The sequence below is a fragment of the Montipora capricornis genome, chromosome 14 (assembly GCF_036669925.1).
Source record: "Montipora capricornis isolate CH-2021 chromosome 14, ASM3666992v2, whole genome shotgun sequence".
In the NCBI taxonomy this organism is placed as follows: domain Eukaryota; kingdom Metazoa; phylum Cnidaria; class Anthozoa; order Scleractinia; family Acroporidae; genus Montipora; species Montipora capricornis.
In genome coordinates, this window is record NC_090896.1 from 581,381 (window position 1) to 600,000 (window position 18,620).

At 41.1% G+C, this 18,620-nt stretch overlaps 1 long non-coding RNA gene across 3 annotated transcripts in view; it reads right to left on the reverse strand.

Moving 5' to 3' along the window:
- Positions 1-18,620, reverse strand: part of LOC138032189 (uncharacterized) — a 42,662-nt gene that overhangs the window by 6,914 nt on the left and 17,128 nt on the right. For 2 of the 3 annotated variants that reach the window (XR_011128300.1, XR_011128299.1), the window contains exon 4: positions 5,045-5,122. The exons of the other annotated variant lie outside the window; for it this stretch is intronic. This is a non-coding gene — a long non-coding RNA (uncharacterized lncRNA). The remainder of the gene's footprint in view (positions 1-5,044; positions 5,123-18,620) is intronic. 3 annotated transcript variants of the gene reach the window in all.

Genomic DNA, 18,620 nt, shown 5'->3' on the forward strand with positions numbered 1-18,620 from the left:
CCTCGAAATTTTGGATTATGGCTAATAAAGAATCAAATCTTTTGTTTTCAAATCGAGCGTGCGCCCTGGATGGCACAATTTATGGTGCAATTTTTCCCTGATTATGTGATAAGCGTGCATTTCTTCTGTTTAACCATCTCAAATTTTTCCAAAGACTACAAATTACACTCGCCCTACCGGCTCGTGCAATTTTGGTCGTCTTTCAAAAAAATCTACTTGGCCCTATTTATTCCAAATTGCACTAGAAATCATGTGATTTCCTAATACAAACAAAAAAATACTGATTTAGAAATTGAAGTCTGGCATACATAAATAGGGGCTTGGAAAATGTGATTGTCCAAAAAATCGCTGGAAACATCAACACCAAGGAGTGACAGAGATTAGACATTGATCACAGGGAACTTCCTACAGATTCTAACAAAATGCTTTCAATTTTGTGGATAATCCTTTCCCTCTATAGTCATTCCCAGGGATTTACTAGTAGCCTCCCAGCACGTTAAGATGTCAGAGCTACGCAGAAAAGATAATATTTTAAAATAACACTTGCAAAAATAATAATACTAATACTAATACTAATAATAATAATAATAATAATAAATAATAATAATCCCTTTATTAACATATTCCAAGCAAATTGCTATTTACAAGTAAGAAGTAAAACAATTCATTTCCATTAAAAAAGAGACTAGTACGAAGCACAATAAACTTACGAAGATATTCTTATTTGTAGTAAGAAAAATTCATGTCATGATAGCGTTCTGACTAAAAAAAAATTGGAAATAAAGATAAGCTCCTTAAAGAAAAGCCACTCTTATTTAAAAAAAAAAAAATATATATATATGCAGATAATATCAGTCAGAAAAAAAAGAAAAACAAAAACAACCAAATTAAAAATTACGAAAACTAAGAAATTCTGGCGGTCACATTCTCGATTCTAATGTCTGTTTCCTGAAGGTCTACATTCCTTCTTCTTCCTCTGGAACCTCTAAGGCAGAGGAGAGCTGAGCAGAGGATAGCAAACGATACTTTTGCTCTTAGCCAGGACATGGTGCTGGCGTAGTCCTCTCCCTTCTTAATGGCAAGTAGTTCAGCTAATCTGCTGTGGTATCTCTTACATTCCTCGGCCATTCCGCCTGTGGTAGTAAAAACAAGTGGCGTAAAGGTGCCTTGCTCCACCTCCATCACCCTGCTTGCATATTGGCGTTTTTTTTCATTCTCGTGTTGCCTGTAGATTTCCTTGGGGCTTAGATCTCTGTAAGAACATGCATTAGGGTGACAAACCCTGACATCGAAGAATGCAGTCCTCTGTCTCTCCCAGAAGCCACGAGCGCTAATATCTAAACGTGCATCAGGAGCTCTGTTGGCACCTCTGTTCAAAGTCTCTCCATTGATTTCCTGAAGGACCGGCTCTATTTCCACATCATTACATACCATGCTCAACACCTCTGCTTCCAGGTCACGAAGCTCATTATGACGCTGTATTATAAACCCGCCACGTCGGCATACCATTGCATGATCTACGTTGAAACGGTCCCCGCATACGCACACTTTCGGTGTGTCGGTGATTTCCCAGTCGTATCTCAGACTGATCGCATCTCTGAATTCTCTCTTATTTAGATTGAAGTTCAAGTCTTTGATGGGAATTACTGTCAGCCAGTTCGATGCTCCCTTCTCCGTGGCTAGCTCTACAGCTCGCTTGGTTCCTGTCGGCAGAGAGGTCTTCACCCGTTTTAGCCTCTCACCCATACACTCATCCTTCTCCTTACGCGCGCTTATTTGCAGTGGTTTTACTTCTGACACATCCGCGGTCTGATGCACTTGCTCCACAATTTGCCTTACTAGGGAACTTGTGACCCTGACTGAAGCCTCATATTCTTTGGGTGAGGCTCTGACTGGATCTATAAGCCCAAGCCCTCCCAAGCGTACAGGAAGCGCAAGGAGTTTGTGCTCGGTTTCAGTTGTTGCGTGGTTCGTAATAGCTGGTATGAGGACTTCGCTTATCGCACGCTCCAAAGGCTCTAACAAGTCGGTAATATCGGGCAGTGTCCTTAAGAAATACGTCCATCGGTGCCGTAGCCCAAAAGTGAACGCTGCATAGCTCGCCTGAGGTTGTGATAAGGCGAACTCTGCAAGTTTGGTGACCTGGTTTACCCAGTCTTCTACCTTCTCGCCCACGTACCCTTCCAGAAATGACCTCGATCCAAGAGCTGCACCTAGGTGCTTGTGGCCTTCAGAGGTGATGTTAATCGCTGTGTCACCAAATACCTGCATAGCAGCATGTTCTTTATCAGGTTTAATGATCAACCAGCACTTTTTTGCATTTGGGAAGTACCCTAACGCCGGACCACTCTCTGATAGCTCGTCCCACCATTTCCGCACATCTTTCAGAGAACCACTTCCCGTTGCATCGTCAGCAAACCAACACTGTTTAGCTGAGCCTGAGACGTGTAGACGCGTTATCAGTGGCTGGAGACTAATGGCGTACATGCTCATAGCGAGAGGGTCCCCCTGTGTGGTGCCTTCCGCTGATCTAAGTTCTTGGCCGCCTATAATGAAGAGCCTCGCAGGCTGTCTGTAGGTGTTAATCGCATAAGTAGCTATGGTTGGACATAGCACTCTTGTATTGTGCAACGCAGTAGCTCTGTTCAGGGCATTAAAGGCATTTGAGGCGTCAACAAGAAGAACAGCGTCCGTGTCATCAGCGTCGAAAATATTGCGCATTGCATGAATGGCAGCCTCACTCCCACTTTTATGGCCTGCGCATGCCTGCAGCGAGCCACTTGCGTCAACGACATCTGGTTTTGTTACTCTCAACACGCACTTTGCAATTATCCTCCGAATTACTTCACCAACCCCAATCGGCCGGACCGCGCCCTCTCCTTTGTCAAGTGGAATCAGACGATTGGCTAAAATTGCCTCAATACTAAGAAAGTCAACAAATTCCGTGCACAGTCGTCTGGTCATTGTAGCTGTGCACAGATCGGACCCAGATTTCTTGAAAGATTTGCACGCAAGTATTTTTCTAAAGCCATTGGCGTCTACACCCGCAGGTCTGCCAGAGCCTTTAGTCCTTAAAGCAGCGTCACGAACCATCTCCCCATTGATCTGGTAGTACACTGTATCTGGAACTTCTTCGATTGGTCCAAAGAGTAGAGAACCTAGGGAGGCGTCCTGTGCCACAGGGTGTTTTTCCTTAAGTTGTCTCATGACGTCATCGCTCAAGGGCAAAATACCCCCGCCGTCTCCATCGCTGAGGTATCGCAAGGCTGAATTAATTTTGCCTGTCATGACAAGGTTTGCAAAAACGCTTGCTTTATTGGGTGGATCAGCTCTACAGGAGTTGGTAAGACGTCTTTGGATGATCCGCCCTTCACGCACTAGGACATCCATTTCGCCCTCTTTCCACAGTGCCAGACGTTTAGCTAAGCACTCTTGATGCTCCTTCGCCTTAGATTTCTGGCTCGCTTTTTGTAACCCAACAGCGAGGAGGACAATAGCTGCTTTAAGGGCAATGTGTTGCATTTCTGACTCATTGTTCCAATCGTTTATGTGCTGTGTTAATTTATCAATGAAATCTTTTCCTGTTTTCCCATAGGGGACAAGAAAAGTGTTCTTCCGCCATTTTGTAATCTCGTTATAGGCGTTGTCAATGGTCGACGTGTTGACTGTTATTGTTCTTCCATCGCCTTGTCGGCCCCAAATAAATGAAGATGGCTTGTTAATGGCTTTGTATTCCGGCAAGCTCCCTGGAATGCTGTCCGACGCGTTTTCAAAAGTTGAGTAATCACGCTCCTCTGTCAGGCCCTCTGGGGGTTGTACTGCAAATGTATGCAAATCCAGTATCGACTGATTATGATTTTGGCTTTGCTGGTCGCCATTGTTTTGATTTTGATTATCCTGAAGCACTCCACAAGAAACCAAGTTATTCACAATATTAGACGCGGGTTGAGTTGTGTCCAAGACAGAATCGTACATGCCGGTCGCTCTCGACACATTTACACTAGTATGGATTAAGCCCTCATTCCTTTCCAGCCGTGAAGCTTGATCTCTCATTTTGCCCTTTAACACCAAGATGTTCATAGCCTTTCTCGTCCCATAGTTCCTTCATTATCTCGATGTAACCTTTCTTCCTGCCATTGATATTGCACGGTGCATTATCAGATGCAGCCAAAGCCTGTGCTTGTTGTTTACACTCTAGAACGTCCCTGTTCATTTGTTCAGTCCATTTCACCTTTGGTTTCCTCGACATCGTGTAATTGGTTGGCGCTTTGGCGGTATTTTCCAGTAGTTTCGTGGTTGAAAAGCATTTAAATCGCGACAACGACTCTCAGAGTTGCAACTGTTATGTCTTTACAATTTGCAGTTGGGGATAAAAGTAAAAAGTAAAACACCGAAGTCTCAAGAAGAAGACCTAAAACCTAAGATCGGTACATCCATCCGCCATCCGTCCAGATTCAATAATAATGATAATTATTATTAATAATGATAATAATAATAATAACAATAATAATAATAATAATAATAATAATAATAATAATAATAACTTTGAAACTTAGCCAAGCATACATAATTATACATGTTAGTGGGAGGATTGCGTGTAATCAAATCAAATCAAATCAAATAAATGCATATCAAATTACAAATCAATGCTGTTGTACCTCTGGTATACCCAGAGAAGATCTATGATGTCAGAGCAGAATACAGGCGTCGCGGAGTACGTTTGAAAGTGGGGGGCTAGGTTTTGGTATGGATAATGAAAGTGTGAGGTGTGAGGGGAGGGGTTTAGAAGAAATCAACACTGCAGGAAGAAAGTGGGGGGGGGGCTATAGCCCCCCCTGGGCCCTCCCTCTCTGCGGCCCTTGAAATAGAGAGGCAACAAACTCAACTGACATGCATGTATGTGTACATGCATATGTTTGCAAATTAATTTTTGTATCTGGAGATAAAACTGAGAGCAAGTTCTCCGTAAAGAATCCATATGACTCTTGTTGAGCTTTGAGGAAAATGTAGAGCAAAACTAATAAATTATTGAGCGAGATCCCACCTTGGCAATGTTCTATTCTTGTCCACAGATCAAAGAAGCTTGCTGCCATAGTTAACGACCTCATCAGGAAAAGAATTCCTAAAAAAATTATTGACAGAGGCACCAGAGATCAGTTTATTATCAACCTTGTCCTAACAGACACCAGCAGGAACAACCCCAGGTTTCAATAAAAAACAGTGCACCCTTGAATCCAGCCCAAATCCAATTTATCCAGAATAAATTTAAAGCGATAAATTTTGAGGAATGACATAAAGATGTATATAAGATCTAACCCGATGCTTGTGAAAGAAATAAATTACGTATTATGTCACTAAAAGAGAGCTTATTGCCTGCATTGCTGTCAATTGGCACCTACAATACTCGTCACATTTGTTGAAACACCCATCACCATTTCCCCCCTCAGCTTGATTAGTATCAGTTTGTACCAACTGCCCACTTTTTTTAATGCAAAGCACACAGACAGACAATCCGTTTATCTTAGTGACAAGTTAACTTCTTTTCTAAAGAGACTTGACTTCTGATCTACATGCTCTACAGATTTGCCAATTTCCTTCAAACAAATACAATACTTGTCACATTTGTTGGAACACCCATCCCTGTTTCCCATCCTGCTGCATTGTTGTTTTTTACAACTACTCGCAGTCTCCCAAGAAATTCTTACACAACATTGAATCGGAGGGAGGGGGATGTCGTATAAGCTATGATCTCGTAACACGATGGTTCTAGACCATTCACTAAGTGTTCCAACTAAATGTGTACAGTATTGTACCCTCCACGAAACATTGCTTATCAACACAGTGAATCGTTGACAATCACGTCTCAATTTGAATACATTAAGCCAATTTTCATTTAACACACTGTGTACACCACTTTACATGGAAATGCGGTATGCAGTGTATTGAAAATGCTCCCTTATACACAGATAGTATTTGTAAGTATCGCGATCTTCTTATAGTTTTGCCTATGCGCGAGCCGTCAATATTTCGTGGTATTGCCGTCTCACTTTTGCGGCCTGTGATTGATTCTAATGTTGAAATTGACGTCATTGCACTGAATTGGGTTGCTGACGTACGCAAACAAATTGCCGCCGCATTCAAATGATTGTACAAATATTTCACTTCAAGTTCAACAGTATTTAATAAAAAATTCGACTTTTACAGTCCTCATCAAGGTCTTGCATCATTGGGAAACCCCAGTACAAATGGTATGTTTATACAATACTTCTAACTTAACTTCAAAAAGCTTAATTTTTTTTTTGAATCGAAAATAGCAGTAAGACGTTTTCTAATAATGCTGCGTTTCGAATGAAAATTAACATCGTTCATAAACGAATTTCATTAGTTAAATTACAGAATAAGAACTAGTTCCTGAAAAATTGACAGTTATTATTAACTATAAGCATTGTAATAATGTGACAAAGTCACTTGCCAGTTGGAAAGTACTTTTCCACCCACTATCTTCCAATTTCGCTCAAGGCAGCTGTTTCGGTTTTTGCATCGATGTCTAGTACATCGATGTCCTTAAATAACTCTTTAAAAACAGTCCCACAAATATCAAAATTTGGCATTTCATCACCAAATGGCTCTTCGGACTCCATTCATGTGTAATTTTCAACACTTTTCGGTTTCAGTCAACTCATTTTATGGTAAAAAAGACTATAAACTTGCGGGGAATTTCAAATTAGCCGCGACAAAATTATTTACGTGAGAAACTAGTGTTACCATGGATACATTTCGCAGGTAGAAAGAATTGAATTTTCGATCAGGCGCGGGTTGACTAGTTTACAGTTTTATTTATCCTTAAAAATGATGGATCGCGATGCAAAACAAATTGCGATTTTGAGACGGCAATACCACATTATATTGACAGCTAGTTGGGAAAAAATACATTGTACTCTCCACAAAACATTGCTTATCAACAAGTTAAATTGGGATGGTAAACCACATGGGTGAGTTTGCAAAACATTTGGCTGACAAAACATAGCCTCTTCCTGATGAAATGCAAAAAGGCAGCCAGTGGGTTTGGAGAAACACCACAAGAGAAAGAAGTTAAAGAAATCAAGTCTTGTTTGACAAGACCACAGAGCTTTGTACAATCTTAATAGAGAAACCAAGACCTCTGCAGATGCATCTACCTTTGGACTGGGTAGCATCCTTGAAATTTATTTAAAGCTAGATGATCAAAGCTGGAAACCAGTCTTACTTACACAGTGCATCAAGGGCACTTTCCCCAAAAGAATGCAGATATGCACAAATTGAAAAGAGGCCCTTGCTTTGACTTGGGTGAGTGAGCGGTGCAGCGACTACATAGTGGGTAAATTCATCTTCCCGATTTAAATCTCGTATGTCAAAAGGAGTCAATGAGTACTTTTTTGCACAAAAGACATGATATGATGTCACCAGAAAATAATGACGGCACAAGCATCATGAGGTCATCTATCACCCCATCCCTTTCAATTCAATTCTTCCAATTCAACTCTTCCAACTGAATTGAATTGAATTGAATTCTTCCAATTCAATTCAATGCAACTCTTACCTGGTGAAGTGTAACAAAATAGTTACTGTAACAGTAACAGTAGTAAGCTTGGTTTCTACAAAGTAGCACGTTAAAACACTTTGCAACGCGTTTGGTGGCCAATTCGAAAGCGTACGCTACACTGTGCTTTGGCCACCCCACTCTTCTTGGATTGCATGGGTCTGTTCCACTCACATCTGCCGAATTGGGTTTATTTGTCTCTTCTTTCCTGTTTTCTTCATGAATACATTGATAAATTTTTCCTTGTTAATTTTTCCTTCTTACAGTAATTTAGAAGATAAATGAGTTGTTGTATTGCTAAATATACATGTGACTTGTATTGCACAAGCTAATTAAGGCCGCAACTTTCGAACATTCCGCAATTTGTATAATTTGATGAAGTCATAGACGTAATTTACAACTTTATGACTTGCTAGTCAGAAGAACTGTGAGACGCCATTGGGTAAATGTCTTTCTTTGATTTAAGTTAACATTTGCATTTCTCTTACTAACTTCAACTCTGTAATTTAGATTTTGAACGTCTACACTCCCTGCGATGACCGTGAAATAAAGGAGTAGTTTAAAACCGTGGGAACTCTTCGGCTAGCAACACAGTTGTTATACCCAATAAAGCTGGGAAAAAAATACGATGATGATAATGATCTACGGTTAATGAACTCTACAGTATAATTGTATAAGTGTACGTCAGCTGTAAAACGTATTTCACACTAGGGACAGTCTAATTGGAGAAACTGTATGGAAATCAAATCAAATCAGATCAACTTAAGTCATGACAAATCATAGGTTTGTTTTTGAGGAGGGGGAAAAACCAGAGTCCTGAAGAAAAACCTCTTGAAATTAACCACGTGGTGGACGAGTCACTTTGCCTTGTGTACTGTAAACAGCTTATAATAATTAAGAAAATTGGGTTTATCAACGGAGTTGATAATGTAAATTGACCACCGTACAGAGATTCTAAAAGCTTTAGAATCTCTGTACGGTGGTCAATTTACATTATCAACTCTGTTGATAAACCCAATTTTTGTATACTACTTCCCCACCGACGCAGCACCACAGTTTCTTTAGAAAGCTTTTAGAATCTCTGTACGGTGGTCAATTTACATTATCAACTCCGTTGATAAACCAAATTTTTGTAAACTACTTCCCCACCGACGCAGCACCACAGTTTCTTTAGAAACTACCCCTTCATCCATTTATAATAATTAAGCTTGAGCGCATCTCATTTTTTTCGTCTTTGTTTGACTACGTCATCCTACGGTGAAACACAGAAAATTCTTGAAGCTCTTGAAGGCACTCCTCCTTCACAACTTAAGGCAATGTTTGCTGCACTTTTGAGAGAGGCGAAAGAAAGATATTTTTATATGTGTAAAGGAATTAATAGAGCAAGTTTATGCTAACTTTGAATATGTGGACGCTGACCCTGAGGGTGGTCAATCAAGTTTGGAGACTGTTTCACTTGCTGTTGCAGCTAAAATCGAATTTATTCAGACAATACCCTCGGATGAGGGATCTGACAGGACAGGTAGTGAATCTTTTCAAATGCAGGGATCTTATTCATCCTGACCTAAACAAGCAATAGGGATCGTTGTGCAACCCATCTACCACTGTATCAATGTTTATGTTTGGAGATGAGCTCAACAAGGAATTGGAGGAATTCAAAACCTCAACAGTAAAGTTACACCAAGGAAGGGAATAGAGCCTTACAAAGTCCCACCTACTAGAGGCATGCACCGCCATGGCCACTTTAGCCAGAATGCTTCTGGGGGAAAATCCTCTGGGAATTCTTTTTTAGGCCCAGGTCAAGTTCGGCCCCAGCAAAACCCCAAGTCATTGTCCACTCAGACCCAGCAGAATCACAAACAGAGGCACTGTATCGATAGAATGCTGCAGCGTTTATTAAATTTTGAGTGTCTGATGCAGCGTTTATTCAAGGGCGGCATTTATTTCAAAATCATATTTCTTAGATCAATAACAACAATTACTGACAGTAGATCACTTGGAAATATTATAATTTAAAACAGAAACATGTTAAAAGTTGCAATGTCTCGCATTTTTGCTGAGATAGAATCGTAATTGTCTGGCTTGTGGTCAACGTTCAGAGAATTAAACATGCACTTCTTTTTTTCTCACAATCCTCAAATAAACACAGAATTCTTTTGATTGGGTGCAGCATTTTATTCAAGGGACTCGCTTATTGCTACTTTTCTTTCCATCTGCGGTGTCTTATCAAGGGTGCCGTTTCTTCGAGGGCAGCATTTAATAGAGTAAACACGATAAATCAAACTCCTTTTAAAGCTGGTGGGTTAGGGATTCGCTTCCTGCATGGACGAGGATCACATCAGATCCTTAATTTTACATTTATTTAGATAGAGTTGCTCACTGCTGCATAGAGTTTGACAGTGAACCTGAAGCAGGTACTGGTGTTTCTAGGCCTCCCTGTTCTTATTCTGAAACTGAACAGATTCTCATTGACAGAGAACTTGAGAAATGTATAAAGGAAAAATTATTAAATATCCTCTAATGAGGATGGCCAGCTTACAGGTTCAGATGACCTATTGAAGAAAGATGGCTCTCACAGGCTTACATGTACATTTAACCTACAGAAACTAAATGAGCCAGTAACCACCATCATTATTTTAAAACGGACCTTTCATGAGGCCAGTTTGTGACCTTAAAGATGCATACTATTCTGTTCCAATTGTTGAAATTATTTTGTTTGGGAAGATCAGCTGTATGCCTTAACCTGCAGCCTACCAATGGGAATTGTCCCAAAAATTTTGAAGCCCACTTTTCACTATTTAAGAAGTCTGCTTGGCCGCACCTGTTAATTAGGCTACATTGATGATTTTCTTATTTGGAAGATAGTTATCTGGAATACGTAGAAGCCACCTTACATGCTGTGCAGCAGTTTGACAGTCTTGGCTTCAAAATTCATCCCAAAAAATCTGTAGCTATACCTATGCAGGCTTTGGAGTTTCTAGGTTTCATTCTCAACTCTATTCTCATGCTGATTACCCAGACAAACAGGAAAATTGCTAAAATTTTGTAATTGTGTCAGACATTTTTTGTTCCCAATAAGCAGTTTACAATCAGTGAAGTTGCATCTTTTCTAGGGACTTTAGTCTCTAGATTTGCAGGTGTAGAGTTTGAGCCTTTGCACTACTGTAACAGTTGTTTGGAAGCCGATAAGAAGCAAATTTGAAACTAAATCAGGGAAATTATGACTCAATTATGACATTGTGTAGAGATAATAATAGCAATAACTGTCTCACTAGTCGTTGTTGCAAAGTACAGCAACGGCACAGCTCAACTGGTCCATATAAGACCCAATGGACCACAGCTTACCCCGAGCTGGAATCATCTGTACAGTGTATGCTGATTTTTGCTGAGGCAGGAAAACCAGAGAACATGGAGAAAAACTCTCAGAGAAGAGTAGAGAACCAACACAAACTCAGCTCCCACTTATGGCGTCAGGTCCGGGAATAGAACCTGGATCACATTGGTGGGAGGCAAGGGCTCTTATCACTGCGCCAACCCTGCTTCCCAGGGATAGTTTGGAAGAGGTTTGCTGGTGGCCTGCTGATATTAAGACAGTGCCTACTAGTAGGAGAATTTTTTAGAGAAATACAGATGTGGTTGTTTATAGCGATGCACCTCAAAAAGACTGGGGTGCTTCTGGCATCTGGTCTAAGTGTGAGTCATTAATTAAACACATAAATTACCTGGAATTGTTAACAGTTAAACTAGTCATGTCCTCCCTGCTTAGTGGAAGAAACCACATTCATGTGAGAGTTATGACTGATAACACTACTGTTGTTTCCTACCAGTATGTTAATTGTATGGGCGGATGTAGATCATTAGAATGCAACTCCCTTACTACCATCAAGTAATTTACTTTATTTTACCATAAGAAGCCTTTTTTGCATACAGGTTTGGGTTTAGAACATAAGCACTGTATTTGAGTGACCTTTTAAGTCTTTTCATTGTTCCCCCCCTAAGGAGTGTAGAGAGCCTTTTAGCAAGACACACAACTTGTGACAAGCCAGATTTTATGCCATATTATTTTGTAGATATGATGCAGATTTTTTCATGTGACAGTGATTGCAAAATTTCTTTGCAAGCAAGATTTAGCTTGCCCAATGCCGTAGATACAACCAGTTAATTGAAGAAGTCCAGACCTTATACTACAAACTTTAAGATAAAGTTTCTAACTCTGGCCAAACCAAGTTGTTCAAGGTTCTCGACAGCATACTAAAAGTAAGTTAGAGCTGGTCCAATTCTACCGACTCACTACTCCATCCAATCACTGATTGAGAAATTTGGCTGTTTCTTTGAAACAAAGATCAAAAACTTATGACAAAGTTTATCCCCAACAGGATCTCCAGCTACCACCGACCTTGGTCACATCTCGATATGTTCTACCAGCCTCCAAAGCTTTCATCCCATGTCTCCCACTTTGGTTAAGAAAACTATTATGTCACCGTCAACGAAATCTTGCCCTTTAGATCCAATTCCAACAGGGATTCTCAAAGTTTTTATTAAGTAACAAGCTTTTACCTCTCATTACTACCATCATGAACTCTTCACTAATGCAAGGTATTTTCCCATCATCCTTTAAGAATTGCCTTTATCATCCATCTATTGAGAAGAAGTCCTTGAACTGTGATGATTTAGCCAACACCCACCCTATTTTTAATTTGCCTTTCATTTCAAAGACTTTCGAAAGGATAGTTGCCATTCAGTTGAACGGCTTTCTCATTACCAACAATCTTTACTCTAAATTGCGTTCTGCCTATTGCAAATTTCACAGTCCCGAGATGGCCCTTATAATGCATAACAAATGACATCATAACCGCAACTGACTACCAGAGTGAAGCTGTTCTTGTCCTTCTCGACCAAGTAAGAAAGTAAGTAAGCAAACTTTATTTAAACACAGAAAATCATTCAGTTAAGCTTAAAAAAAGGTAATAAACGCTTTACAACTGTTCTACATGATTGCCGTGTGGGAATCAGATAGGTCAGATGCCTGCATGATTGTACGTTTGAACTGCCCAATAGAGTCAGCAATTTCTTAAGTTACGGGGCAAATTGTTCCACAAACTGACCCCGCTATAATCGTTTCAAATAATTAGTATTTGGCTTGCGCAGAGTAAGATTACCTTCTAAGTTTCTCAAGTTATATTCAGCATCTTGTTGACTGAAATGGCATTGAAAGCATTCCGGCAAGGTCATGAATTGTTTTATACCTAATTAGTGCTTTTTGTTTTTTCTCAAACTCGTTAAACAATTCAATCGGAGAACCTGGGGGCCGATACAAGGTGCCAACCAGGAATCCTGTACATCTAGGTATGCCAATTTCAATAAAATAAACACTCCAAATTATCATTATTTAGATCATCTCGTATTTGGAAATACGAAGATTCGTGTGCAGGTAGATACAAACACCACCACCTTTCCTTCCATTAACTCTGCGATCTCTTCTGACTACTTCAAAGCCTGGTAAATAAAGTTGGTTATCATGAATGGTGGAATCTAATTTAGATTCCGTAATTATAAGATAGGATATGAAGACTCGAAGTTCATCAATATGGGCAGACTATTATATATAGGGCAGAGAGAGCCAAAACTCGCCTAAAAACACTAGAATAGTGCATTTTGATACGATCAACCATAGAATCCTTCTCGAGCAACTTCAGACTCGCTATGGCTTTTCCAACAAAGTCCTGGCCGGGTTGACATCTTATCTTGCCAATCGCCAACAGGGCATATTACTTGATAATCACTATTCAGAGCCTCGGGTCCTACATGTATCTTTCGGCATGCCGCAGGGTTCCATATTGGGATTGCTCCTTTTTTCTCTGTATTTATCATCACTTGCAGATGTGATCACCCCTCACTCTTTAAATGTAATGTTTTATGCTGATTATTTGCAATTATATATTCTTTTCGAGCGCTGTCAACAGCAAGATAGCATCAACAAACTCCAATGCTGCTAATGAGCTGTTATGAAGTGGATGAAGCAAAAATATTAATATTCTGGTCTGTAATCCATCAAAGACTGACTGAGAGGTATTTCCTCTTGATTTTCTAAGTCTGCCAGAATATCATCCTTAATGATAAATGACCATGAAATAAAGCCTACAGCAGAGGTTAGAGACCTTGGTGTCCTGCTAGACTCGCACCTATCATTTAAGATCCAGATCAATACAATTTGTTGGTCAGCCCATTGGAAGGATAAAAAAAAACATCTATCGGATTTTGATTGTAAGCATTTAATCCATACATTGATCTCATCAAAGGTTGAGTATTGCAATGACATCCTATGTGGCCTTCCATCAACACAGATCCAGAAGCTACAGCGCCTTCAAAACACTGCAGCACAAGTTATCTCAGGAACCAAGAAATCTGAACATATCTCACCAGTCTTGAAACAGCTCCACTGGCTTTATAGTGTTTAAAATTCTACTTATGACATACCAGGCAATCAATGGTAAAGCCCCAGACTACATCATTGAGCTGTTGCACCACTACAAGCTTTACCACAATCTGCGATCAAGTTCTGTCAATACATGTAACCAAGTCATTCTGGAAACTACACTTGCAAGCTATGGTGATAGAGCATAAAAAAATGGACGTGTTGCTCCTTAGTTGTGGAATTCTCTGCACCTCTATCTTAACAGCACTGAGGCATTTAAAATGGGCCTTACGACTTTCCTTTTTCATAATGCATTTATTGTTACCATTTAATCATAATAATGTAAACGCATCGAGACTGCGTGCCATGCATTTTAGACTGCGTGTAATGGGTTTTAGTTGATACAAGCAAAGCAAGTCAACGCTGAAGTTGAAGTTTTTCAGCCTCAAGTTTAATCAAGTTTTTCCAAATTTCATCAAGTTTTTTCAAGTGTTTAACATGTTTCAGTGATTGCGAAGACAGCACCAAGGTAATTATTTTGCCTCTGCATACTGTTTTTAACTTACACAATTCTGTACTCTAGCCGGGCCCCCTTTACGATTAACTTTGCTGAAGTAATCGTGGGTAACGTTTCCATTAGGTTTGTTTTCCTTTGTTTTTATATCTGTTTAGAACAATCATGTAATTTAACTTTTCTTTGTAACCAAACATTAATTTGACTGTAGTGTAATCTCACTTGTAAGTTCTTACCTCACTACGATACGACTTTGTAGTTTGCGTGAACCTTTTTTCAGTTCTCGCAGTGCTAATAAACTTAAGATCAGTTTGTGGACGTTGTTGACACAATCACTGGAGCTATAGTGAGAACTTGAATGCAACTTCAAGCAAGATAAAGGACCCATGCAACCCAAGATTATTCAAGACTGAACGCAAGCCATGACAGACAAAAGATATACAGTTGGATGAACATGCAGACACATGGAAGAGCTCATGTTTGTCACTGGATAAACAGTAAATACCAGCACTATATTTATAAAGAAGTTTAAGAACTGTTGAAGTCAAGGAGATACATAATTATTTCCTCGATCTAAAACATGTAGTAATCATTGACACCTGAACCGCCCTGGACCACCCCCATTGAAGAGTAAGAATGATATTTGTGGCATTAGACAGAGTAATATGCAGTTAAATATAATTTAATGAAGTTAACAACAAAGAGCAGCTGTGTTCCCTCAAGGGTCTGCGGAATTGTTTTGCACACAGGCCAGTGCATTTGCCTTTGTCAACGTTCCTTCGTGCTCAACAGCGTTTTGTGAGGCACTTGCGCCAATGCATGTGGCACGGGTCTGTGCTCCCCTGCTGTTTGCATTGTTTGTTCATGCACCTGTGCCAGTGCATGCGTGGAGCCAGCTTTGGTAAGCCTGTGCAGTGAGCGGTCTTATGTTGTCCTCATGCGAGTGGATCCCTCATGTTTGTTGCACTGCCATAATTCTAAGTTTGAGCATAGTTTCTGGGTTGTTCCTGCCTCATCTTTGGTTCCAATGTTCGTGGTGTTCAACATTGGCTTTCGCTTATTTTTCTCCTTGAATTTTTCTGCTTCTTCACCCATATGAGTACTTGTCCTAGGCGCAATACAAACAATAGTTTGGCAGCCATGTTGGACCCCACTCAACTAATTTCTCAGCCTTCGTTGGAGGTTTCTTCCTCTTCTGTAGCCAGTGCTTCGTCTGTTCCTACGCCTGCCATCACCTTGACTCCCGTTTTGTTTTCGCAGCACAATCTCAGCCCAGAATTGTTACCGCGACTTGCGGCAGCCTTGCGAGGCCACATGCATTTGAAAAACTCCTCGGCAGGAGAGAGAGTTTCTTTGGCAACATTTTCTGTTAGTTCCAGTGTCATTACATTGTTGGGTTCGCTGTTAGCCGGAGCGCCTTCAGGTACACTGTATTACAGCCGTGCATGAAATCTTTTTGGTATGAAATGGAGGGGAGAATATTCTGTTAACTTGGCTCTGCCCTTTGGATTGCGGTCAGCTCCGTTCCTCTTCTCTTCTATTGCAGACCTCCTAACTGAATTTTTTGCTTCACTACTTGGACTAACTCACCCATTTGCCAGAACAATCTTGACACTTGTGTGTGCCTGTTTGGGGAATGGGATATCCCCCTTCACCCAGAGAAATTCGAAGGGCCCTCTACTTGAATTGGATTGAGCTGGATTCGCTCGCTCTTCAGGCCCGTCTTCCATGAGAAAAGTTTTGTCGCATTGCGGCTCTCCTGGAAACCTGGTCTGCAAAAAAGCATTGCACCCGTAAGGAGCTGGAGTCTCATCGGAAATCTCCAGCATGCATGCAAAGTAATCCCTCGGGCCGTACTTTCCTTCATTGTATGATAAATCTGCAGTGTGCCTTTCGGTGTAAATGATCACCCTATTAGGCTCAACCAAGAATTTCATCTAGACCTGTCTTGGTAATGTGAATTTTTTCTTTCATGGGATGGCCTTAGTTTTCTGCTCTCCCTTCAGTGGGCTCTCCTTCCTGATTTCCATGTTTCATCCGACGCAGCTGGCTCGCTGGGCTTTGGTGCAATCTTCGATTGTGAATGGTTGGTGGGGGGATGGTCTGCTGCGCAACAGCCCTTATCAATTGCCTACAAGGAACTTTTCCCTGTGTTGATTGCAGCTTCCTTGTGGGGCACCTTATGCATATGGAGGTGGCAAGAGCAAGGCTGGTGCTATATCAAGAAGCTGAAGAAGCAGACGGAAATGTCGGGCTAGCTGAAGATGATCTCTTACATATCCTTCCAACCCAGTCAGGACCTAAGACCATGTCATTGGCCTTCCAACAATCACTACCAATGGAATGGAACATTCCACTAAAGTCAGTGCAAACATTTCAAGAACAGAACCTCAGCCCATTCCTCTGTGGTCTCAAAGTGTAAATCCGCCTCCAGCCCTTGATTGAAAGATTAATCAATGATGTTGTTATTCCCAAGAATTAACTCCAAAGGCAGATCCCACGGTCACTGCTGCGATCATCGCCACAATAACTGACTCTGTCTGTTTAGAACTTAGCAATTTTTTTCTTACCTCGTTACGATATGATTTTGTATTTTGTGGCCGTAACCTTTTTTCAGTTCTGACAGTGTTAATAAACTTGACATCAGTTTGCAGACATTGTTGACACAATCACAGGAACTATACTACTGTTGCTTCCTTTAAGTACAGGCTGAACACTAATTTTATGGGGAGATGTACTGTAGATCATTAGAACATTTGCAAATCCCTTACTAAGGAAATTTGGTATTGGGCCATTGAGTACAGTTTCCTCAATTGGCAAGCCAGACATACAGTAGATCTCCTTGCTAGCAGACTTGATTCTTCTGTGGGAGTCAGGGTGGTTTTGTGATCATCAATCCTGCCTCCCACCTCTGTGAACCAGGTTCAACTCTGGCCTTGGGTCATATGTGGACTGAGTTTCAGTCAATCTCAACCTGACTCCGAAGGTTTTTCTCCGGGTACTCCGGTTTTCCTCCCTCCTCAAAATTGACTCCCAGTCAATTACATCTGGCTGGGTTTGCGGTGCTCCGAGATCACACATGGATCGTATGGCGGCAGCCATGGGCGCCTTCACATGCATTCGGTCCAATCCCATTGAGCCAGCTGATCCTGACAAGCCCTTGTAGGGAGCGGTCAACTAAGCGGACATTTACATTTATATTTTAATACAACCCAGCCATACAGTGTATTTCACAGCATTCCTGAGCCTACTAATCGACACAGTCCACATCTACTGAAAGCTTCTGCTCAGAATCTCCTTCATCCAACTCTGGACGACCCCCTTCGATTCACCAACGGGTGCAGCTGCTGGTATGCAAATTATCAGGCAATCCCTGCAGAACTCAGAAATTTTGCCAGACATTGTCAACGTCATCATGCACTCTTGGAGAGACAGCACACAGAAGCAGCACAAGGTTTACACATCAACAAGCTGTTGCAGTTTTGTAGTAAAGGGTCACATTATCCACTGCATCCCATTGTAAGAGCTGTACTTTGCTTTTGCATTCTGTTCAAGAGTGTCGTCAGTTACCCTACACTGAATAGAGCCCTTTCAGCAGTCTTCAACACTGATATGAACAACAGTGATGCTCCAGATCATACCCCAGTCTAATTTTGATACAAGAAAGTTGCCTGTGCATCAAGTTATTATGTGGCTAAATGTAATTTAGGCTAAGTTAAAATCAAGCCAATGCTGGTCAGTGGTGGTCAGGGTATCATGAGCATTGAGGTGACATGGGGTTTTCTCGAATCCCACGTGCTGGTCGTTTCTGCTGTGTGAGGTGCTGTTTGTTTCAAGCGGCAAGTGTTCAGTTGTTCCGCTTCTTCAGTCTTCCTGTTGTCTTCGCCATTATGACCGCCCGGCAAACCAACAACAGTTTAGCAGCGCCCGTCTCCAGTACAACCACAAGCGGGACGTCTTCATTCGTGTCTTTGCAGTCCAGCGAGTCTGTTATTGTTTCCTCGCCACTGGTGAGAACTGCGGCTTCGGCAAATCCGCTTCCAACGGCCTCAACTGCTGTTCTTTCGCCTGATCTGGTGTCACTCATTAATCAGGCTGCTGTTCAGGCTTTG